Here is a 24,971-nt window from a genome sequence, read left to right as displayed (position 1 = left end):
ATTCAAAAGCAAAACAAAGGGTAGTAATGCTGAAAGGCAAATTTTGATGCTTCTAAACCTTGTATCCTACTGATGTCAGTGGAAGTTTTAATTCCAGTGGAGGGTTGCAGTTAGTTCTCAGAGTTGCAGAGGATGAGCAGAGGTGGGTATTTGACTAGAGAGGAAAATGGCCAGCAAGTGTGCACCTGAGTCCTGCAAAGGACTGGAGGACTTGCAGTTGGGAGGCCAATCCCCCAGCGATGGAGAAACATGGCTTTGGCATGATGAGGGATGCTGATGGGCTGTTTATATCTTAACCCCTGGCAGAGAGGAGTGTTCAGGAAGATGGGATTTAGAAGTAGGATAGAGGTGAATCTAAATTAGATGGAAAGAAGGGTGAAAGAGAAGAGGAAGGTGCAGTTCCACAGCAATAAGTGTCTAGATGCCTGTGTTTGTTCTGGAGTTTGTGGTGGAGCCGAGTCTCACCAGCAGCAGTGCTGCGTGTAGCGTGCTCAGCGTAAATAGAATCCATAAATAGTTTTGCAGAGAGTCAGGATTTTATTTGGCTTGTGAAGTCGGACCTATTGTGACTCTTGGCTCTGCCATTTTTTTCCTTACCTTATTGATGGGATAAAGTTGATATAGCTTAGCCCAAATTCACATATATGAATACGCTTTCATCTCTTTCTCTGTTGCTTTGTTTATCTGTCTCTGTCTATCTCTCTGTGCGCCTGCTGCTTGTCTGCCTGCCAGTTTTTTCTTTGTCTCTATCACTTCATCATTGAACCCATCTGTGTAGAAAATGGGATATTTGGCTGTCTTGTATTTTTTTAATTATTTTTTTTTATTTGTGTCATTTTGTTCCCTCAGACTTATGAGGATAAAACTCGCACTCCTGGGGGTGCCAGGCATTTCAGATCTTGCATTTAGGAGGAGCCGTGATGCTTTTTGCGTCTGTTTGTCTGTCCATCTGTCTGCTGGTCTATAATAAGCTGTGCAGCGAGACAGCAGCTTACTATCTGTGTGTGTGAAATTAGCTAATTGGTGTTAGCAGCAATATTTTCACATGTTTTATAAGCAAAGTGCAGCAAGGTATATAAATGTAGATATGATCCAGAGACACACACACACACACGCGCACGCAAGCCTGTCGCTGCTCATGCATAGACGCTCAGAAGTAATTAATGTTAATAAGATTTTAATGTGCTTGTGAGATCATAATGAGGAGAAATGAATGCTCTGATTAGAAAAAGGTAACTGTGTGTGTGTTTTGGCTTAGAACAAGATTTCCCCTCTTTTTTTTATAAATCACAATTTCAGAACTTGTTTGTGATTGCATCAATCGGTTTTTATTTTCAAATTAGAGGTCTGTTTAGCCATTTGAATGATTAGCCAAATAAATGGGTAAAACCCTGATCATAAGGAATGGTGCAGATTTTTTTTTTTTTTCCCTCTTAGAAAGCAATGCTACTATATGACAGGGCTGGGCAGCCTCATCCTTCTAGCATTACATTTTTTTGATGCTGCTTTTAAAGCCTCATCAGAAACTGCTCTCGGAGACAGTGCTCATTTTTTACAAACAGAGATGTTTATCTATAGGTGTCTGCAATGCATAATCAACCACTGAAACTATTGTGCCAAGGCACATTCCTGTTCATCATTAATGATGAATCCTCAGAGTTCAGATGATCACATGATACCTTGATAATATTTTGAAATAATTAGTTTAAGAAAGCAGAAAGCGTGTATACATGTATTTTTTCTTTTGATCAGTCGGTTTCCAAGTAAGAAAGATAGGAAAGTGTTTGCAGGAAACATTTCACAAGCTGAGATGTTTTTTCATCCTGGATGCTGTGTAGTCACAGACCCCAGGCTGGCTCAAATCCAGCTGGACACTAGGGGTCCTTATCTCCAGCAAATCAGTGAAAATATTGTCCAGAGGGCTTTTCTTTCATTTGCATACTTATTATTGTTATTATTTTGAGTAGTAAAATATACCAAAATATTAAAAAGTTCTTGTTTGATAGTGCTACACAAATCACTCTGGGATTGGGATAATATTTTTTTAATTGACACTGAGAGGTTAAATATTCTGGATTAAAAACGGAAGTTTAAAAAGTCCATGCTCCAGTGCATCCCGTGTTTCATACTACCCACTTCTTTATTTTGGTGGCACCTGGCTTGAGTGGTGTTCTGAAGAGTTAGATCTACGTTTGAATTCATGGGATATGGTTGCATTTCCAGAAAGTGTTGAGGTACCAAAACAGTGGCTGCGATGAGAAACGGTAGAGCATGGTGATAAGATTGCAACTTCTACGTTGTGCTGAACAAACCCAGTGTCAGTAGATGCAGCTTTGACGTGATCTGAAGTCTCTAAAGATGATGATGTGACAATTCATTTATACTGAATTAATTTATTTTCGGGAAAGGAAAAATCAAGCATTATGTATATTTGTTTATTCCTCTAAACACTCCTTTCAGCTAGCTCCTGTACAGCAGGGCCTCTAACTCTAGTTTATCATGTAGCTCAATCAATGAACTTAATATAGGAACTTTAATTTTCTGAGGTACCTTGGGATATCATCTGCACATGTCTGTGCTAAGGGTGTCTCTGTGAGTGCACTCAAAGCACCACTGAAACCTGAACATCCATGCAGTAAGGCCAAAACAAAGTATTGCCCAACTGCTGCCAGCATCCAGGGAAGTTTTAATGACCCAGGATAGGACAAGGACACCTTTACTTCTCCTAAATGCTTATAGTTTGAGAAGTGCTTTAAATTTTGATTTAAATAAAATAGTAGTCTGAGCTCTTGCTGTAAGGAAGCAACTCATTTGCTTTAAAAATCATCGACCCTTTCTATGGATAATTTTATTAGAATCTTTTGAGAAATATCAATCTCAGTTTAGAATTTGTATTGAATTGAATTAGTATTGAATTCATGGAGTATGATTCGTTTCCAGAAAGTGCTGAGGTACCATAACAGGGATTCCAATGAGAAACTGTAGAGCATGGTGATCTGATTGCCATTTCCAAGTCACGATGAACAAACCCAGTGTCAGTAGATACACCTTTGATGTGATTTGAAGTCTCTGAAGAAGATGAAGAAGATGACAGTTCACATCCCACTTGGGGATTAGTATCCTCTTGCATTTTTCCCATTGCCTGTTTCTGTTCGTTTCCTATATGTTAACATGCCACTTTGCAAGACTGGCTTCCACAAAGTTGAAGAGTGAGAGCAGGAGTCAAGAGTGTGAGTAGGAACAAAGTAGTGGTAAACTCCAAGCCCACTCAATTTTCACCTTGGAGCAGGAAGCAGCTAAGCAATGCAAGGACTTTCTCTTCAGTTTTTCTGTGTTCTGGGTGGACAATGTTGAAGAACCACTCGGTTTGACCTTCTCAACATTAGAGATGAAGTAGCCAAGCTCCCTTCAGCCATAGGCTTGAAAACTCCTTAAGGCTTAGGGAACTCTGGAAGAGCGGAGGCATATTGGCTAAATGCATGAAGTCGGTACGCAAAAATGAGTTGTGCTGAATCCTTGGGGGACTGCTTTAATTCAGGAGTAAATTAGTCTTAGACCAATGTAGCTTCACTGAATAAGGAGCTGCAGGGAGCTTTGCTGTTGAATTGGAGCATCTACTCACAGCTTCAAGACAATTAAATGTGTGCATATTGGTGTCAGACCTTTAGTTGATTTGCCTTAACTTTCTCAACATTACCATGCAGACATGGCTTAAGAGATAGATAAAATGCCTCAAGCAATTCATTCAGCTCTGAGGATTCAGAACAAACCAAATTTCAATAGCTTCTTTGCTCTGAGGAAAATATTGTAACGCCAACTATTGCACTGGTCTTGACAGAGTAGTACTGGTTGCCCTGCCTCTGCATGGACACCACTGTTTTTCTGTGTTGGAGGGTCCACAGATACTGACAGTGGCTTTCTGTTACAGTCAGTTTGTACATACATAAGCTCCAATATTTGGGAATAAAACATACCAAAGGTAAAGATACCATGTATTTGCAATGACTTCTAGAATTATTACAAGAAAAGCAAGTCTATTCACAAGTTCTGTTTCTGCATGGCAACTAGCTGCTTTACTCACATTTGGCTACTCTGGTGTAGGGTTAGTTCAAAGATGAGAAAGAGTTTTGGGGTGGTTTTTTTGGTTGTGATAGCAGAACAGAATATGGTGGGAGCATAGTAATGACAAGCTACCTTGGAAGAAACTAATTTTCTCTTGAAGAGGCCTATGCAGTGTGTGAAAATAGAAGCTCGTAATTGTATGTTGAGATTGTGCTCTGAAGAATGTTTTAGAGTACATTTGCCAGCCTTACTCGTATTACACCTGTTTAATTTGACTTTGTTCCTAAGTACATATATAAGGTTAAAATGCTGTTAATTCGCGAAGTTCATAAGTGGCAAACTGATTGTTAGTTGATAAAATCTGCACGCTAAACAGCATTGGATTTGCACAGTGAAAACCCTCTGTGTAAGGATGGATTTTAAACATATGTGTAGGTTCTAGCTTTATCAGGCCAGCAGAGTAAGTAAATGATCAACTTGCAAGCTTCATTGGAGATAGTCCCCTGCTAGCCTCAAAGAGGGGTTTTTGTTCAAGTATGCTAACTGATCTCGATTTTTTTCATATGATCTGGAGACAGAAAACATACATCCTAAAACTGTCAAGACTTAAGCTTTGAAAGAACTGATTATCTCATCTTACTTGCCCATTTCCATATTTATGTTTCTAAATAAGTAGCTCCCTTTTCCAAAGCACTTAATGCCCAGAAGCACCCACTGAAGCTGCTGAATGCAGAGAACTTCTAGTAGCATATGGATTTAGAAGAGCAGTTTTAAATACTAGTTTGGAAAATGTTGGCTAGAGGGCTCTTAGGTCTAGATGAGCTTAGAAATTCCAGATAACTGGTGTGACATTTCTGCCAAAAATGTTGTTTTAAAAAATTGCAGTGTGTGGTATTTACTTGAAAGTAAAAAATTTGGCTATCTGTAGGAAGACAGTAAGTAACTGTTGAAGAAATCAAGTAAGTTGTTCATGTAGTTAAGTCATCTCTGCTCTGAAAGTGTCAAAACCTTCTGGAGTAGGTAAGGAAAGCCTTCTCATGAACAAGTATGAGAAAAGCTAGCCATGAAGGAAGGTCCTGCTCTACTGTGTCGTGGGATAATTGGCCAAGTCTTTGAACAGTGTAGGTGTAGATTTTCTACTCAATTAGAATTCTATTTGACTTAGTAATGGATATTCATACTAGTGACATGAAAGGGGTTTTTGTTGGTTTTTTTCTGTGTGTTGTTTTTTTTTTTTTCCTTCAATAAGCTCTTGGTCTCAGTGTTACTTTGCAGCTGATATCATGTGATCTACAGGTTGATTCACACATGAAAGGAAATGGCTTAATTTTTCTGAAGTTTTATGTGTGGATATTGGGAAAGCTGGATTTTTGAGGTTTCAAGTAATGTAGAAGCAGACAGCATTGAGCTACTAGACGGAGTCAGAAACATGAATCACTATGGTGTGAATTTGCTTCCTGGTATCTCAGTTTTGTTATCTGGTGGACATGTGTGTCCTGTCATTAGCAAAATTCCAGTGGCTTCAGGGTTAGCTGCAGTCATCACAGAAGTATACAAAATAGTTTATGTATGTGCTAACTCCTACGCTTATGCCTGTGTTTGAGTAGTACATTTGGAAGGAGTCTCAATGTATAAGAAATGTTTGAATAATGAGTTTGGGTAATGGTTCAATTTCTTCAGGAGATGTTAAAACTTCAACTTGTTCTCATTCCCCAAACCGTTCTGCCACTGACATTAGTAGAAGTAGGCCTTTTTACCTATGCCTGCATTAGTGATTCAAGAAGAACTGCAAACTCCCTGTTTCCTGAAGCAAGGTGTTATGTATCTATTGCCTCAATTTACCTGTCTTATCTAAGATAGGATTGGTATTTTGTAACTCCCTGTCAAGCAGGTGGAATTTAATTGATGGGAAGAGCCTTTGTGTTCTTTTATGTGAAGGTCTTTCAGATCTGCTAGGCAGGGTGGTGTTTGGGACTCACTCATTCGGTCGACTCTGCATTACACTTTCCAGCCGTGCTGTTTGCAGTTCACATGTTGACAAATGCAGCACAGCATCGTCTCTTCTGTTGTGGGACTCCGTATTGTAGATGCATCGGACCACCTTCCTGGCCAGCTGTGCTTTCTGTGTGTGACCCTGGGAATCAGAGATCATGGTGCTTAGCAGTATCTGCAGGGCTTTATGCCTCCAAGTGAGGTCAGGGGCTCCCCGCTCAGGGAGTGAGCTCAGGGAGATCTTCCAGCAGGCATTTTACCTGGATATCAGCACAGGTAACAGGAACTGCTGTGTGAAGTCTTATGCACTGGGCCAGCTGAGGTGCTCATCTTCTAGGCAGGCAAAAAGCTATGCAATCTGACTTGGGAAATAATTCCTCTGCACTCTTCTTTTGTGATACTTGCTACAGACTGGAGTAATCCATTGAGGTACTTGAGCCACTCGGATAGCTAGAAGCTCCCAACCTATGTGGAGATTCTTATCTAACCACATGATAAACATCCTTCCTCAGATAATTGCCCGGATCATCTGAACAATACTTAAGGCAAGTCATGTGGCCAGTGGTAACTTGTTTCTGTTGGTGGTCCCCATCCCTGGAGGGGTTTAAGAGTCGGGTTGACCCAGCGCTGAGGGATCTGGTGGAGTTGAGAACGGTCAGTGTGAGGTTAATGGTTGGACTGGAGGATCTTCAAGGTCTTTTCCAACCGAGATGATTCTGTGGTAACCCAGCCTGCTCCACTCCCAGCAGCTGCTACTGAAACGCTGACCATGTCAGGATCTGCACTTTCTCTTCAAGACTGGGGAGGAGGCCCAAGGCAACGTGGTGCAGGGATCATGGGGAAGGTGAGCAGGGAGTGGCCTAGAGAGGTGTGAGGGTGGAGTTGGATCCTGGTTTTGTGGAGGTGAGGAAAGCAGGGAGGGAATGAATCAGGGACCAATGCCATGGGGTTAGCCATGACAGAAGGGCGTGGACGGTGAATTGTGTAAATAGGTGGTTTAAGTAGACCCTGCGTTAGAAAGATGGGAGGGTGAGGAGATGGAGAGATCTGTTTTGAAGGGAAAGAAGAAACAGTACAAGACATGCCTCCACCTGGGAACACTTGGAGTTCATCACAGAGCTGGGAGAGTTGTTGCTAATGTGTTGGTGCCATAAGAAACTTCATTGCTTTTGGAAAAGTTTGTACATATTGAAAATACATATAGTTGAGGCCCACTCATCAGATTTTCTGCTCTTTTTATAGAGTAGTCCAGTCCTGATGAATGTGTTTAACAAAATCATACTTAAATACTGTGCCCTGGTGCAATTGATTTCCATCATGCTACCTTTGCTGCTGCTTTCAAGGTGTTTCCTACCATTTATTCCTTTTTCTTTCCCTGATAGTGAACAGACAACAAAAAATTTTTAAATTTCCTGCTGCCACTTTGCTGTGACTTGTTGCTGGCATAAGACCAGTTGAAAGGCCTAGCAGGGACTGGCTTCTCTTCTAAAGACACTCTGTTAGTTTCTGGATGCAATGGATTTATTTGTAAGCATCTAATGCGTCCTGAAACCTTAAGGACTGACAGTCCTGGTGTAATGAGGCTATCTTGAAGGACTGTAAGAGACACTCTTACTTCTAGCCTAGATTATGCATACCTTGCTGAAATCCAAGCACAAAGATGGTCCCTTTCTGGGCTGAAATTTTCTCTTCCTAAGACATATGATCGTGTTGCAGTGCTTCATAACTTTTTTACCTTTAATGCTTGTCTGATTTTAGCCATCCTAGAACCTTCAAAAAAGAGAAAGGCCTAAGGAACTTGGGTCTTCTTCCCTGTACAAAAGAGGATAGACTATATTTTTTGTTATTCCTGACAAGTAGTTGTCCAGACTCTTAAGCTGCGAATCCCACTTCAAGTGATCTATTCTAGTATCTCATTATTCTTGCCATTAGAAAGATTTTTCTTTTGCCTAACCTGAATCTTTCTTGCTACAGTTTACTTCCATTACTTCTTTGGCAATAAATGCCATTCCCTTTGCAACAGCCTTTTATGTACTGGAAATCTGGGTAACGTGTAATAATTTTTGGCAGTTTTTCCACATTGTTTATGGTATCTGCATTTATGATCATTCATGCTTTGTTTCTGGATATTCTTTAGCTGCTTCACATTTTCTTGAAAAGCACTGCCCATAATTTGACAGTTTACATCTTGAAACTTCCTCAAATTGAGTAGAGCTGAAAGATTACTTCCTGTGTTCTTGGGGCTGCACGTCTGTTTTTACAAACCCCAAAATGATGATTGACTCCTTGCTTTGCCAAGGTATTGCTAACTTATATCATGCTTATAATTCATGGTAACTCTAGATCCTTTTCTGAAAAACTGCTACCTGCTCAGTTCTCGCCACCTTGTATTTATGTCATTAATAGTTTCTGCCCAGGTACATTACTTTACCCATATTCCAGTTGAATGTCATTCAGTACCTCTAGATGATTTCTTTTATTTGCCGAGGTCATTTTGAATTTTATTCAGTCATTCAGTGCCCTCCTAGGTTCATGTTGTCTGCAAGTTTAATAAACATGTTTTCTATTCCATCATCTAGGCTATTAATGACAAAGTCAAATAGAAAAAAGCTCAGGTCAGAAACCCAGTTGATGTATTCTTGTATTTTGATAATTACTGCATGGATTCCCTTATACAAATAGTTTTGCATCTGTGTGACACCATGGCTATGCTTGCTTTGTTCCTAGCTTGCTTATAAGAGTATTATATAATATTGTCAAAGGCCAAAATAAAGTCAAGGTATGTGACATTTGCTTTCCACAAGGCTTCTTATCCTGTTGTAGAAGGAAATTAGGTTGTTTTGGCGTGATTGGTTCTTAAATCAATGTTGATTGCTGCTCATCTTTTATACTTAGGTGCTTACAAGCTAGTATGATTCATTGTTCAATAGTTTTTCTGGGAATTAAGCTTAAATTGAGTGGTCTAGAGTTTCCCTGTTCTTCCTTCTTTTTTCTTTTTTCATTCTCTTTTCATGGTAGGTACTAGATTTATTCTTTTAGTCTTTTCTTGTCTTCTACAAAGTCTCAAAGTCTATTTCAGGCAGTTCTTTAAGGATACCAGGATGAAATTCATACACAGATGACTTGAAAAGTATCTAACTTAGCTAAGTACTCTCCAATGTGTTTGCTCTTTCTTCTGGAGTAAAACTGTACCCCTCTTCATGAGTATTATGTGAATTATTCATGTCTCTCGACTTGAAATTTTGAATGAAAGGTAGTACAAAAAAAGGTGTTAAGCACTTCAGCCTGCTCACATCATCTGCCAGTTGATCTTCCTCTCCATTGATTAACAGAGCCACATTTTCCCTCAGCTATCTAAATGTACTAATAGAATGGTTTCTTGTTACTCTTGATTATCCCTTGTTAACTTTGTGCTCTGTACTTTGACCATTATGATTTTGTCTCTACATGTTTGTGCAATTTTTATACTTACTCTCATGTATTCTGATATCCTTCTGCTTTCTTCGGGCTTTTTTTCCTGCCTTGGTAGCAATAAAGAACTCATAATTTAGTGATGTTAAAACCCTACTATTCTCATTCTTTCCTCTTTATTGGGATAGGTTGTGCTTATGATACTATTATAATTTCTATTATAACCATAATAATGGTTATGTCTCTTTTAGTTCTTTTTTCCTGTAGACTCTCCCAGGGATTCTTACCTACTAGTTCTCCAGGATCACCGAGATGTGCGTTCTAGAAGTCCGTTGTTTTTACTTTGCTTTTCTCCCTCCTCCTTTTCTGAAGAACTGTGAACTTCATGACTCTGTCTTGCACTCTCACCCACTCAGTCTGTTCATCCATACAGACTAGAGGCCAGTCTAGAAGAAATGTCCCTTTGGTCTTTTATTTAGTTTCTGAATTTAAAATAAATAAAGTCTCAAGTGCATTCCATGAAGATGCTGGAAAGCTGTGATCTGCTGTATTCTTTTCTCCAGAGAATGTGCATAATCAATCCCCATCTTCACCAACTTTTTCATTCAAATGATTTGGCTTACTTCACTAGTTTTTTCCAAAAGCCACACTCATCTTCTCATTTGGTTGTTTGTAGTATTTTCCCATCATGGCGGAGCTGGTTTCTTTTGCCTTTAACCACTACCAGTGGTTTTTCGGTGGGATGACACTCTGGGTGTTTTGGGCCTCAGAGAATGCTTGTGCCGTCTGTTTTGCAAGGCAACGCTTCTTTGCTTTTTTCCTCTTACATATCCTTCTCCCAGAGGTTATGTACCCATTATATATTATATATTTATATTATATATATATTATATTTCTACTGCAGTCCTGTGAATTAGCCCATCAGATTTCTGTCATGCTAATTGAGTCATAATGTTGATGAAGTGTTAAGGTTTCTAGTTTATTTTTCTATTCACCAAACTTCTTGCATTATTATTTGGACACAGGAGACACTTACCTGATAGACTTTTTATCCTCCTTTTTTTCTTCCCCCCTCTAGCAACCTATTTTCTGTTTGGAGGTCCCGACCAAGTTACTGTTGTTTATTACTTAGCTGTTAGGTTTTTTTCATCTGCCCGTTTTAGCCCTTGTTAAGAGACCTTCCAGTAGGTTAGCAAGTTTGGTGCTCGGATGTCTTCCTCCTTCTGTATGAAGTGAACGTCCTCTTGTCCTTAATAGCATTTCCCATGGTGAAAGACATAAAAACTCTCCTTAGTGATGCCATCTATATCCATGTGGGATGCAGTTATCTCTATAATTTGTGTCCTTGCCTGATCCTTGCCTCTGCTGTGAGGACTGGGAGGAACACTGATTCTTCAGCATTGCTTCTAGAAAATTTTAGTCACTTTTGATCCTTGATGTCCTTCAAGTGTTTTAGTAGATTTTTTTTTTTTTTTAATTCCTTATTCCCTCTATGTTGTGTTGTGCCTTCTTACTGTGTTGCCTGCCTGAACTGGAATGTCCAGGATACTATCCTGACCTCACTTAAAAGCCACTTAATTCCTCTGCATTCTGAATTTACTGACTTAAAAATTGGTTTATGGTATCAATATATTTTATTTATTTTCTTATACTTCTGGTTTCCACTTCTTTTTTCTTTTTAATTTCCCCCCTCTTTCTTATTTTTAAAAATTATTTCTTCTTCTTAGCTTGCAAGTTCCTTGTGGCAAGGGTTCGTGTTCTCTCATGTCAGCTATGGCTTAATAGACTTGCTGTTCTTCTCTCAGCTTTCCTCGTACATAATTTTCTTTTCTTGATAGCATTTCTGGAAGTTTTGCAGATCAGTGCCATTGCAACCATATGGTTCCCTATAATTGTCCTCTAAAATTAAACTTTTTGTCCTATTTCTGTCCTAGCTTTGTGTGAGCCTTCTCTATTGACTAACTTTGTTCATGCTCATTTGCTGTTTCAGTCTATTGTGAAGCAGATGAAGGTTGAATGCTCTTTCCCAAACTTTAGTTGGTTAGTTAATAGCCATTTCAGGGCGTTTGAACCCTACATTTTAAGGCAATGACAGATTTCTGTTGTACTGAGCCTGTCATGCTGCCACCAACGTTCACAGACTTCTTTGGAAGGAAATCTTCCATGCAAGCAGATATTCAGTATTCCTTGGTTTAGTACGGCGAAAGATGAGAGGACATCTGAATAAGAATCTGTAGGTCTTTCCTTTTGTTTATTTTGGTTTTGGTTTTCATACCAAATAACTGGAAAATTCCAGAGAAGATAATACCTAAAGTGGCTGAACAATCTGATTGCTTACATTAATTCCTTTAGAGACCAGCATTTAAAAATGATGTTTGGGTACAGGTTACTTAACTTTAGTCATCTTAAAGGAAAATGTAGTCAAGACAGCTATTTAGTCTCCCTCTGTTAGCAGTGGAGAGGAGGAGAAATACCTCTAGAGAGCTATTCATCCTAAATATATTACAGTTTTAGGATGGGATTAATGGCTCTCTGGAGATGATTATGGTGGCTTCAGTTAGATACCTAACTTTTAGGAAGATAATAGTTAGATTATATACATCTTAGTCCCATGCCTGCTCAGATTTATCTGAAGAATATTTCTACTGTCCAAGTAGACAACACAGAAAGCTACCATGCTTTGTCTTCCCTTGTAGAGATTTTGTATATTAGAGTTTTCCAGAGTTTGAAAGAGCTGTATTTATTTTTAAATATTTCCTTTTTTAAACCTTGCTTTGTTTCCTTATCTTTTTGATTGTAACTTGCTCCTTAATTTGTTTTGTGGTGAAGAAACTGTTTTCATGTGGCCTCTTTTCTATGGGTCATGTCTTTTGAGACTTCCCTTCAGCCATTTACTCTCCAGTATTACAGGCAAATACTGTTCCATGCTATCTTTCTCACAGGTGACATGAAGCCATTTTAAACACAGTTTTGAGTTTATTAAACTCTGTCTCTAAGTAATTATTTTTAGGTGAATATTTGTACTTGTATTTCAGAGCATTTCATGATGCAGCCACTAAAAATAAGTGATCCTGGACAACAGATTAGACATATTTGTTGTTTTTTAGGGAAGAGCTAATGTCATTTTGGTGTTGCACAAGTTTCCCTCTTTATCTCTGTACAGCCGTAAGGTGTCCATGACACTATTATTCTGGCCACTCTGTTGCCAAAAAGTTGTCAAGAAATTAGTGGAGAATTCAGAGAAGAGCAACAGAAGTTAAGAGGCTGAAGAGATTGAAATATGAGCAAAGATTACAAGATTTTAATATGTACAGTTTGGACTAAATGATGACTAAGACATATGATAACAATCTACAAGTATTTGAAGGGTGTAAAATATTAAGACAAAAAAGGAATTATTTTAAGATGTTCAAAGGGGTAAAATTCAGCAAGGAAAAATTTCAGCGTGAATCACAAAAACTTCCTGACAATTGCATGTGCTGGACTCACGGAGTGGATTCTGCAAGAAGGTGGTAAAAAGTCCACAGTTTCACATAGCCCAGAGATCACACACACGCGTGCACACAAAAGCACACCAGGCTGGTGCCATCCATTTCTGAGCAGCTGCCTAGACCAAGTGATGCTTCTGGGGTGGCCGTTGGACTCTGTGCGACCCGGCTGGACAGCCAGGCTGGCCTGTGTCCCAAATTGGGCTTTCCCGAGGGCTCCTGCAGAATGAGCTGCAGCATGGAGGGTTCGTTCTGGTGGCAGCAAACTGCCTTCAGCTGCTGTTTTTATGGAGAGGCCCTTTTCCATCATATGGCTGTACATGCACCCATCCATTTGATAAGCGTAGGCAGAATCAAGCTGTCACCAACAGAATATAGGCAGAAGACTCAAGGAAATATAATGAAGAATAGCATTTTGCAGTATCCTGGCAGAGGACTGATACGACATGTTAGGTGGTTTAGTTTTCCTTTACCCTCTTCTTTCATCTCCGTAAGTTGGTGCAATCACATTAAAAACTGTTTTTCAGTAGACTTTTTCCCCACAACTTAGAGTCCTCAACACCTATTTATTCATTCTGATAAAGGCTGCACTTTACACTGTATGTTCAGTTTAGTTAGGAGGTCTTTCATCATCCTAGTGAATTGTAGTGGACTATTTTAAGTCTAAAAATATTTAACTGCCGTGACCACTGTTTAATCGGGATGGTATTTTTATTTAGTAGGGACATCTTTACTGTTTACAGCTGGTTTTGCACTCGTAATAGATACAGACAGAAGGAGTGAGGACTACAGTTTTTGCTCCCTCCTCTGCCCTCTGTTCCTCATTTTTATTTTCTTGTGTGCAAAACCATCATGTGTGCCAGCTTGGGAAGCTGGCATCCCTCCTGTTAAGACCAAACTTGCTCTCTGTTGCAGTATAAATAGTGCTTGCTTCCAACTTCAGAGCAGTACCCAGTGTTGCATGCATACTGTAGCTCACTGGGAAGCAATAGCTGTGTTAAAAGGGTATGTATAGACGGGGTTTGTATTTGTGGCTTTGAATTCACTGGACAGCTCTGAGCACTCATATGGGGATAGGCCTTTAAGCTTGTGTGATATGAGGTTACTGGAATACTTCAGTTCTGGAGTGGCTCAGTTTAAGAAGGTCCTCCTTCACTGGTATCTACAGGAGAAAGCAAACCAAATGCCATTCTTTATAGTACTCCAAATATAAAGCTGGGAGCACACCCAGCTTTGGTTATCCTACATTATCTGTAAGCTGCTGGAAGTGGAGGGGGAAATTGCACCAGGTGAGCCAGATATGTTTTGAAGTGTCATTTAGTTTGCTAGACTAGGGCTTTTGATTTGGTAAAAGCACCTTGTTCTGCTTTGTAAAAGTACCTGACTGGGCAAAACAAGAGACCATTTGGTCAGACAGAGGCTACAGAGCAAGGCTGTTGGGGGAAGGCTGAAGAGTTGGACCATTTTTGATTACAGAAGAGATGACTTCAGCAGAGCCACTACAGTCTTTGCTGAGAGCATGTGAAGTTTTGCTGTGACCTAATTAGTCCTTCTGTTCTTGAAGAATGCCCTCTTAAAGTTACATGATAGAGAGCAGTTGTTGTTTTCCTCAAGCTCACTAGAACTGTTTACTTCCCAATTGAAAATGCTGAGCTGCCTGGCCTGGTCGTACTCTTGGGAAAAGCCTTTCTCATCCTTAGCGCTCTGGCACATGTAGCCAGCTACAAGCTAAACTCTGAAGAATAAGCCTTCTTTTATCCTTCTGTCCATGGTGTTTCTTTTTCTGAGTGTGGATGATCCGCTTCTGCACCATCAGCCGTTGTTTAGCTTCAGCATGGACACACCAGAATAAGTGTTGCAGAGAGGGATGCTGGGTTTTAGGGTTATGCTGTGTTGCTACAGATCATGTCACCTCAGCGGGGAAACAGTCCAAAAATAAAACCAGCAAATGATACAAAAAGGAATCCACTTATATTTTTATATCTCATTAAGTTTCGCTCCTCCTTCTGCTTTTATTGGCAGAGATATCAGGGGAGTGTACATCTCCATCTGAGAAGAAGTGAAAAGATTTGCAATGGCTGGGTGGACGTGTTGTTTTTGCTATGGGGATTAAGTGGAAAGGGGTTTAGGATCTCCCAGACCTGTCGCGTTTGAGGAAATCCTTATTTTATCATGTATAGGAAACAGCTGCTGATTAAAAGATTTGTTACTAGTATCCTGCCCAGGGGTTCTTATTTAAGTATTCAGCATAAAGAGCTGCTGTCCCAAGCTGTCATTTAACAGGGAGGATTGCTTAATATTGCTGTGAGCCAAAGGTATGGGTGGAGGACTCTCTTTTGAACCCTAAACTTTCCCTTGCGTGGTAGTGACAGATGAGGAGGGGTGGAAAAAAGGTGAGGTTCTGCCAGCACAGGCTTTGGGGTCAACACCAGTCTGTCCCCAGAGCTCTGCATGGCCTTGATTTCTGACTGCAGAATACTGGCTACAAGAGCCTGTCCTCTTCCGTCCCCATGGTTCAATGTGAGATTAATAACTAATCAATACTGTTCTGTTATTTTGGGGGTCCTTGACTGCCTGCCCCTCCTTTGCAGGGGATAGCTAAGACGTGGCTGGATGATTGTGTTGGAACTTGACCTGCATTCTCCATCCAAACACCTAGTGCAGCCCAAGTCAGGAAAGGCAATGGGAAAGAATGCTGTGTGCCTTTGGTCTTAGTACACCTAGGTCCACTGAGCAATTCCTTACCGTGGGGGGTTTTTTTGGTTGTTTTTTTCCCCTAGCTTTATGCCGGGGTCCTCCAGGATGCTCAGCACCCATGTAGTTAATGCTTTTTCTGGAAGTGAATTATGGCTGCCGGGATTGCTAAGGCCCTGTCCTGGATATGTTTCCACATCAAGTTTAAGTTTATGCTCAGATTAAGGTTCCAGTCAGCTTTTCTGGCTTTTAAATTGGAATGGAGAACCTTTCTCTTATATTTGTCTGTAGTGAATGTTTTACCTCTGTCAGATTTTGATCTTGAAAAAGGTTGGTTTTCAGACAGTAGCTATGGGTTTGATAGAATGGGAGTTATTATGACTCTTTTTATAGCCATAATCCTGTGCTGTAAGAATTCTGTTTGTCTCATGTCCCCTACTTAGGATTTTTATGTAGTTATTTATACCATACTTACTGGATCTGGGATGCATGCAGTAAGGGGCATGACTCCCCAGTGTGGATCTGCAAACATGATGATGCATGGAAAACTTCAGTTAGTATTTAATGAACTTCTTCATATATTCAATATGAGGACATTGCTGAGAATATGAGCCTTGGCAAGTAGAAGTATCAACATTTTTTTTTTAAATACTTAAAGCACTGAACTTAAGCACACTTGAACTCAGTAGCTAGGGGAAAACACGCGATTTCCCTAAAGTAATTTCTGTAAGCTGATATTGTAAGATGGCCTTTCAATGGCCAAGGAATGAGGTATTCCCAGTGAAAGAGTTAAAAAAAATCTTAATTACAGAAATCCTTTAATATGTACAAGTTGTGACTATTCTTTCTCTGAAAACATCAGTGTTTCTGTCACTTCACTAAAGGTCTCTTTGTACAGTAGACAAAGATGCATAAGGAAAACAAAACACATTGCATCTGGGAATTAAAAAAAGAGTATTTTCTTTGTTCCAAGTAACCTATACTGCTAATTCTAAAAATGAAATAGAATATTTTTCTAAAAACTTAGTATGCAGCTCATGCATTTCCGTGGAATGTCCTTAACTATTCACTGACTCACTCCCTATTCATTTATAGCTAATATATGGCACTTTTATTGTGGTTTCTAAAGTATGGAGGTTATGTGAGTCAGATGCAATTTAGAATAGAGATTATCTTTAAATAATCAAAAACATACTTTGCCAAAAATACTAAAAAAAAAAAAGGAAAGAAAGCATTCAGTGTTCTCAAAATATGAAGTGCTTTCTAAAAAGACTTTTTTTTCAATAAATAAGGGGGAAGAAATGTTATGTAAACCTAAGTGTTTAGCAGACATCCGTTTACTTCCTTCAAGGAGACAAGGGGATTTAAGATCTTCAGAGCTCATCCTTGAGTACTTGCACCAAGGACGTGATGGAAGCATTTTTCCTTGAAAATTTTCAGCAAGAAGACAAAAGGTTAGAGGTAGCATGAATGATATAACTTTCTTGAAGATTTTAATCAAGGACATTTTGGAGAGTGCAGGCGTTTGCATCTCTCCTTCAAAAAGGGAAAAAAAAAAATTAACAACCAAATACCTCCCTCCTTACCCTTTCTTTTTTTTCTCTTTTTTTCTTTCTTTTTTTTTTTTTTTTTTAATTCTTCCTTCTTCTTAAGCTGATTCTGGTTCTCGTGAAGTTTTTCATTAATGATACAGTGTTAGGAAGGGCAATTGTTAGGTTTTTTTGCTGTGACTTTGAAGTTCCTTTGTTGTGACAGCTGCTAGGCTGGCATTTCCTGGACATTAGTGGGATATGATGATAGCTTGCCTGCTTCCCTTCTTTCTGATGGATTTTCTCAGAAAGGATAGCAAACTGGCAGATTCAGATTCCTGTATTAAAAAAGCAGAAGGTAGATCGTAGTGGGCTAGAGCTGAGAGAAATATGGAGATCCAAAGAATTACCAGCTTTTTTGTTACATAGTCAGCAATGTGATCGACAGACAGAATCAAAAAGATCTCAAAGTTTGGAACATGTATTCATCCTTCTGCTCATCTTTATTTTTTTTTCCTTACTTTCTTTTTTAAGACTTTGGTGCAGTAACAAATGGTGCTGACCTGTCAACCTGATACCAGCCTAAGTAGAGGCCACATTATAATAAATGTGTATTTTCGCTATCAAAAGATAACATACTGTTGGCTTTAAAAAAATCCCAAACAGCCTTGCACAGAAGCGTTTTCAACAATATATTAAGCCTCATATTTTTCAATTACAACAGGGCTTTTTTTTTTTTTCTCCGCTGATCTTTTTTTAATAACCAAAGGAGCAAATATGTCTTGGTTTTGAGCTTTAATCTGGTGCTTTGTGTACTCTGATGACCTTCTAATCACACTCTCCATGACATGTCAATCTACTGCTATGGAAAGTGGGTGATTTGGGCTGTCATGAAAGTGTTGATATGCTCATATATCCTGTGCACTTAGGACAGAGGAGTTCAAAGAAATGCATTAACCAAAGGAATGAAATGTTATGGGAACCCATAATTCAGCTATCGAGTGTCCTTTTCCCAGTTCATGAGTGGTTCTTTATCTGTGTTGTGACTTTAAATATGAGCACCAGGTGTGAAGATTTCTGTTTATTTTTATTTAAGCAAAAACAAACACAAAAAATTTCAGAGCTGATGCAGATGATGAAATGTAAAGATGTGAGATGGGTTTAGTAAATAGTCAGGGTGCATATGTCTAAACAAGGAAGAAGATTGTAGAATGCGGTTTTAGTTTATAATGCTCTCCTTTCATTACTATATAACCATCTGCCTCTCTGGCATGTTCCTTAAAATCTGGTGATCTTACACTTCAGTCTGTAACCTTCAATGCTATGTGGTGTTTCCTCTGCTGAGCTAGTGGAATCACCAAGATCACAAGTAAATGCTGTCAACATCTACAGTTTTATTCTTCATAAAAATGAAAAGATAGGACTGACCTTTACAATCAAATGGAGACCAGTCTAGTATGCAATTTGGGAGGCATGATGTGAATGTGAGTCTGGGAGCAAGGATCTACTTCTCTTGGCACTGATAGGACTTCCTCTGTGGTCTTAGATGTGTTACCCAACTGTTCTGCCTGGAACTTCCCATCTGTAATATGTAGATAATGATACTTGCGTCCCTGGTGAAGATTATGACAGTTAGTTAATGTTTGCAAAGTTCTGTGAAAATGCCAAGTGTTGTAAAAGAAAGTAATTTATATATATAAAAAGTTATGTGTCACCTTTAAATTGAAGACTAAGTGAACACTTTCACCTTCATAATCCAGCACCTTTTATGCTATTGTTCAGTGAGTCGGGCATAGATTTATGATATTGTAGAATTGTCTTTGTCTGAGGAAGGCATGGTCCAACATCTTAAATACATATTTCTGGTTTTCCCTGAGAAGCAGCATCATCATTTAAAATTTATTACTGAACCTTTCTTCTGAAAGTTTTTTTCTAAGGTTTTTTTTGGCCATTCAGTTTCAGTAAATGACTAAGAGATTTAGATTTCTGGGTCTGCATCTCAATCCACCCTTGACTCGCTAGATATCCTGGAGCAAGTTAATTTGGCTGCTGTGCCAAATCTTGACAGATCTCCTTTGGATCTGCCCAATGCTCTACTGAATACTGTGGTGAAGAAAGCAGAAAACTTGTCCGTGTGCAGACTTGAGGCCTTAAAATTGCTGTTCTACTTCTCTCATCCATATATTGGTTACAAGGATGAAATCAGATTCATGATTTGATATGTACTTGTAAAAGATGCAAACATACAGTGTTTTAATCATTGGCATGCCTCAGTGAATACATGAGGGTGGTTTTAACGAGTGATGAATGTTTCTTTTTGATGCATGATCTTGGACAAAGGGTTAAAAGATCAGGAAGGCCAAACTCAGGTTAGTGGTTCTCTTGGTTTGGTGGGTTTTTTTGGTTTGGTTTTTTTTTTTTTTTTTTTTTTTAATTATATATGCTTTTTGAAGAAAAAGAACTTGAAGCTCCTTGCCTAGGCTGTTCTTGAGTTGTGGTGTAGATGTTTTGAGGGTATAAACCACAGAGGAAGTTGGGATAAAATAGCTACTTAAAAAGAGATTAAGGGATTTACTTCAATGCCTCTATGGGCTGTGATTTAAAGGGAGAAGGGCCTAATTTTTCATATTGCAGCTACTTTTATTAGCTACAGGTTTTAACTTCTTGGAAGGATTCTCACATCCTCCTATCAGCTGATTTTGGGAGTTAATCCAGACCAGTCAACAGAACTGTACGTTGCACTTGATTTCTTGGTAATTTTAAAAGTTTTTCAGTGTCTAATCTGTCCAGTGTAACTCCCTAGTCTTTTGCAATAGGTGGTATTGCAAAAATATTAGATAACTACTTCAACTCAATTTTCCGGAGTTAAAAAAAATAAATAAATAAAATTAAAGTTGGGGTGTGGAGGGAAGAAGGCATTACATAAAACAGAATTGAATACAGAATGATGATTCCAGGTCAAAAGACTTCTCCTTGTGGTTAGTTAATTTTTTTGTCCTGTAGAGTTATATTTGGGGCAGGAGCTGAACTTTGTATTCCAACTTCTTTACCAGTGATGATCAACAGGGACACAGTCTTTGAGTTTGCTGGCACCCTCAGAATTTTACAACCACAGTACTCAATAGAGTATTTTTTTGTAGAAGTTCTTGGTGATCTTTATTGGAAACTGGTTTCTATGTGACAGATAAATTGAGAATGGCATGACATTGGGCAGTTGAGATGGAAAGCTCAGTACTGTTATCACTTTCAGTAAATGAAGGTTTTTTTCAGCAGTCACAGAAGAACAAAATTATATGCCAGGTAGTAGATGTTTACATTTGAAAGGGTTTTCTCAGTTGATTCTTATTCACCTATATCTGCCTATCCTGTATGAAAAACACCTTTTTTCATAGTGAAAAAACACCTTTTTTCATAGAACCTCCTTAAATTTTCTCTCACAAAAGCTTGACTCTAGAATTGTTACATATGTACACATTTATTTTGTCTTTTTCAAATGTCAGCTCCGTATTTCAATAATAGATTCCATCATGCCTAAAGTTCTTGCAATCCACTCTTAGTAGTGGATCATCCAGTTAGGGGATAATACCCTCTGCATTTTTTTTGAGGCTTGATTTGTCTTAGGATCAGAAATACCCAAAGTCACTTTTGAAAATGAGTTGTCGATGCCAGACTAACTTCAGTCAAAGTTTGGAAATTGTGTACTATGGCTGATTTGTTCTCCTAAATGGAAGAGGGCCGCGAGGTGAGTTTGAGCACCTGACTCCTGATACCTGTGCAGTTCATTTGTTAGCTCTCCCTGTGGCTCCACTTTGTACTTTCTCAAGTAATTCTGTTGAAGACAAATCTGCTTTAGAGGCTTTTAACTCTGAGCAGGGTGAATATGAGCTGGTCTCTGCCACCTAGGCTTAGGAGTTTGGATTGCTCTCAGGTTTAAAACTATTTTATGTTGCCGTAGAGACATTGTGTGACCAGGAACCAATTGTCTCAGGTAGAAGAGGGAGACAGTCCCAAGGTCTTCAGTAGTTTCAGTTAAGAATAAGATAGACAGGATTGGTGGCACTAAAGATCCTGTTGAAGTGAAACAGTAGTTCTTTTCTGTGCCACATGTGAATTGAGAATTGGCTCTGTCATGCACTGCTTGTAGATGTGTTCTTTCATCAAGAAGGCAGAACAGCAGCAGGTCTCATTGACTTGAAAGATGCCTGTGACCACATTCACTTTGATGTTATTGAGTCACTCCGCTACCATTTGGGGATTCTCAACTGAAGTTAAATGAAGACTTGAGGACTTCTCTGATTGGTATAGATGGTATACCATGCTAGTGAGTTTGTGGGCAAATGGCAGCTCTACCTTCCTCAGTGGACCCTCTGCTTCCAACATTAGTCAGGACAAAATAGATGACCAAATAATCAGATGTTTGCTGTCAGCCTGCCTTCATTGTCTGTGATGATTTATGGTTGCTGAGAATCTGCCTGGTAAGGCTGATGCTGGCCCATACGTATCCCTTCTGCATATATGCATTTGGGCAACTCTTTGTCTTGCCTGTGAAAGGCAAAAGAGAATTTGATTGATCCTGTGAAAATAATTGCTTTATTTCCTCCTTGACATATTTCGGTTTCTTAGACTAGGTTGAATGTTCTTTAGTGGGTTCCTGTGCAAGACATTCAGTGGTAAAAATGTTTTCTTTCTTGGGATATGTTTAATAAACATGAATAAAAATCCAACACAATCCAACCCCCAGTGGTTTCTCTCATGTAACTTTTTCTTATTTCTTAAATTTCATTGTAGTTGGTTTTAACCAAAACCAGCCAGTTTTAAGTCTACATTAAGCCCACATTAAGGTCTAACTTCGTATTTTTGGTCTGGAGTTTGGAAATAGGAGTGTCTGATGCCCAGAGAAATATGTATTTTTTTTTCCTTCTGTGTAAGTTAAACCCAACTTGATGGATTAGGTGGGGTTTTTTTAAGGTATTATATATGGGATAGTAACGAAAACAAATGAGAAGGGTAAAAACTGTGAATTTAGTCTGACAGACTGTATTCCAGAGGTCTTAAAAGTACTGTTTGAAACTTCTGGAAGGTTTAGGTTGAATATTAGGGCTCAAAAATGCAAATCAGAAAATAAGTTTAGAAATATTTCAGGTTAAATCTTTTCAGTCTGGTTTTCTCCATGCTGCCTTCCAGCATCATGTGTTTTCTCTTTGCATTCCATTCCCTAAAAGCCTTTTCTACTTTCAGAAACTGTTTAAATGCTTATTTTATGACTTGCATAATTTTGAAAGTTCTCACAACTTTTGGGGCACAGAAACTAATGGTATGCCTTTCACTTCAGTTCCCTAAAAGTCTGGGAGAGAGACATAGATGAGAAGAATAGCTTCTGTACATGTATCCTGTAGCTTTTGTCCAATATGCCATAAATTTCATCCAAAACCACCCTTGGCTTTCAGCACGGAAAGCCCTACCACCTACACTTAAAAAATAATTGTTCAGTCTTCAGTAACAGGGAATGATGCCCATCTTACCCTCATATTTACTAACAGAACGTTAACATGGTTAGTTGTGCAATGCTGATGGAGAGGCAGAGCTATTATTTTCATTTCTTAGATGAGGAATTGGAGCATGGTGAGGTTGCCACTTGCCAAAAGTAACAGCATATGTGCAGAGCCTCTGGGTGAACCTGATGCTCCACAGCCTATGGCTGGTGCCCTGGAGTATTGATCGTTCTTCTTTTATGACAGACTATTAGTACATACAACATGTGCCAAGGTATTGTGGAGAGATCTGTCACAGCCACTTAGGAAATATTTTATACTGTTCTCTCACTCCTAGGGAGGAGAGAACATCTTAAGTCTTGTCTGCATTGAAGTGAGGTTTCTGTGTTTATACATTAAAATACAACCTGTTTGTATAGTGGAACTTCAGAAAAGATCTAATCGCTACAAAGATTTGAACTTCACAGGTCTGTTAGGTACCTTTTCAACCATACACCTTCTTGAATAAAAATACACCATGAACTTACTGTAAAAGGGAATAGACCAAGATTGGGAACAGTGAGTTCCTCTCCATGTGACACCTGGAGAGCAATTTAGGGATACAGTCAGGCACTGTTCTTGGAAGCACCTTGTCCCCTTATAGTCATTACCCAGGTGCCCTCCAAGGTGTGAGACAAAATGGGAATGTAAAGTGTAAGCTCTTCCATTTTTCCACATTCCCTTTGCATCGCCAGGCTTTTATTTTGAAGAAGTCAAAAAGGAATTGGGATTTCAACTGTATTGTTTGAAGGCTAAATCAGAGGACTTGATCTCTGGTTTGTTCCACTATATCCCTCTGAAATTAATGGACGTGGAAAAAGTTGGATCTGGTGAAAACTCATCTGCTTAGCCATTGTACGTTGGTGAAGGGTTGGCTCTGCAACTGCAGAGTTGGCGCCATGGCCTCATTCCAGCTGTCACTGCAGAAGTGAGAACTTCTGAATTACCTTCAATAGCACTGGGCCCAATATAAACCTCTGTGACACTTCTGAGATGCCTAAAAGTTCCCATGATGATTTGTTATGGCAGCTGATCCCCCCACCTCTCCTGTCATGTCCCCTCTCCTTAAATCTCCTCATGTTTACAGAGGTGCCAGAGAAAGCTGGGCAAAGCCTGGGGGCTCCTGGGCCACCTGAAGGTCTGTTTGGACCTCTCTCTCTTCTACTTAGAGTCCCTTTCCTGTTTTAAAGAAAATTATACTTCCCTTAAAATTTCCTTAACTTTCCAGTGAAGCTTGGTAGCCAGAAAAAGGATGTGCAAACAAGTGTGTGCAAATACACTTACAGAGGAAGTGATCACCTTGGAGAAACTGTCCTTTAATCATTATATACGGTAATATTGACATTAGTGGAGGTTGCATTTGGTTTCAGTGTTTTCAAGAGGTTTTACCAGATCTTATTAATGATTTCTTGGGGTTTGTAGCATTCCTCAAAAAAAAAGCCTGGTCAAGGTAATGGAAACTTTGCAAATCTGTTTAGAATGATCAGTTGCCTTATGATCGAGTCACTTTACCTGAGATGGGGAACAACCATGTTCAAGTCCTCTTTTTGAATAAGACAGCAAGGTCTTGTCCCTGGGCTTCTCATGTCTGAGATGAAGTCTGATTTATCTTTCTTATTCTTTTCATGAAAGTCTCAAGAGAACGTGGTTCTCTTCTGACGCAGAATGGGATAAAATGATACTGTAAAGTCTCTTGGAACAGGGGGAGAATTCTGCTCTGGTCTAGAAGATGCTGAAGCAGTGCTTTCAGTATTAAAGCAAAAAATGTTCCATAAAATGACTATATTTTAAAAAAAGAAAGAGAATCCCAGCTTCTATACTGCTCATGAGGAGCATAGTCAAATTTCTTTAAAAAGCAAACCAGTAGTAAATAAGGACTTTTGTTTCCTCCAGTACTAAGTTGGAAGGACCTGCGAAACCAGAGAGAAAATAACGAAGCCCTCAAGTTTACAGAAATTTCTTGAGGGGAATCTCCATACAGAACTGCAGTGATATCAGTTGTGTGTGAGTGCAAGTGGGTGTGAGGAGACAGACCTGCTCACAGAATCGGGACCTCCTGACTTCACGGGCAAGCAGTGAATCTTTTTATTACACAAGCTGGGAAGTGCACATGCACTGAAAATTGGATAATGGTTTCTCCCAGTAATGTCTTTCAATTCTGTTACTTTTAACCATGTTAAGTACAAAAAACTGCAGACAAATGCAATTTTTTTTTTTTCAAGTGGAAGACATTTCTTTATAAGAGGCTTTCACTGATGTTAATA

General features: G+C 39.2%; 1 protein-coding gene across 10 annotated transcripts in view; it reads left to right on the top strand.

Moving 5' to 3' along the window:
• Positions 1 to 24,971, top strand: part of ZBTB20 (zinc finger and BTB domain containing 20) — a 492,466-nt gene that overhangs the window by 42,703 nt on the left and 424,792 nt on the right. Inside the window, exon 1 of one of the 10 annotated variants that reach the window (XM_074808375.1) lies at positions 17,006 to 17,101. The exons of the other annotated variants lie outside the window; for them this stretch is intronic. The gene's annotated coding sequence lies outside the window, so the exon portion shown is untranslated. Of the gene's footprint in view, positions 1 to 17,005; positions 17,102 to 24,971 lie in introns of those variants that run through there. 10 annotated transcript variants of the gene reach the window in all.

Source organism: Strix aluco, chromosome 2, assembly GCF_031877795.1.
Source record: "Strix aluco isolate bStrAlu1 chromosome 2, bStrAlu1.hap1, whole genome shotgun sequence".
Lineage (NCBI taxonomy): Eukaryota > Metazoa > Chordata > Aves > Strigiformes > Strigidae > Strix > Strix aluco.
This window is presented reverse-complemented; position numbering and strand designations above follow the sequence as displayed.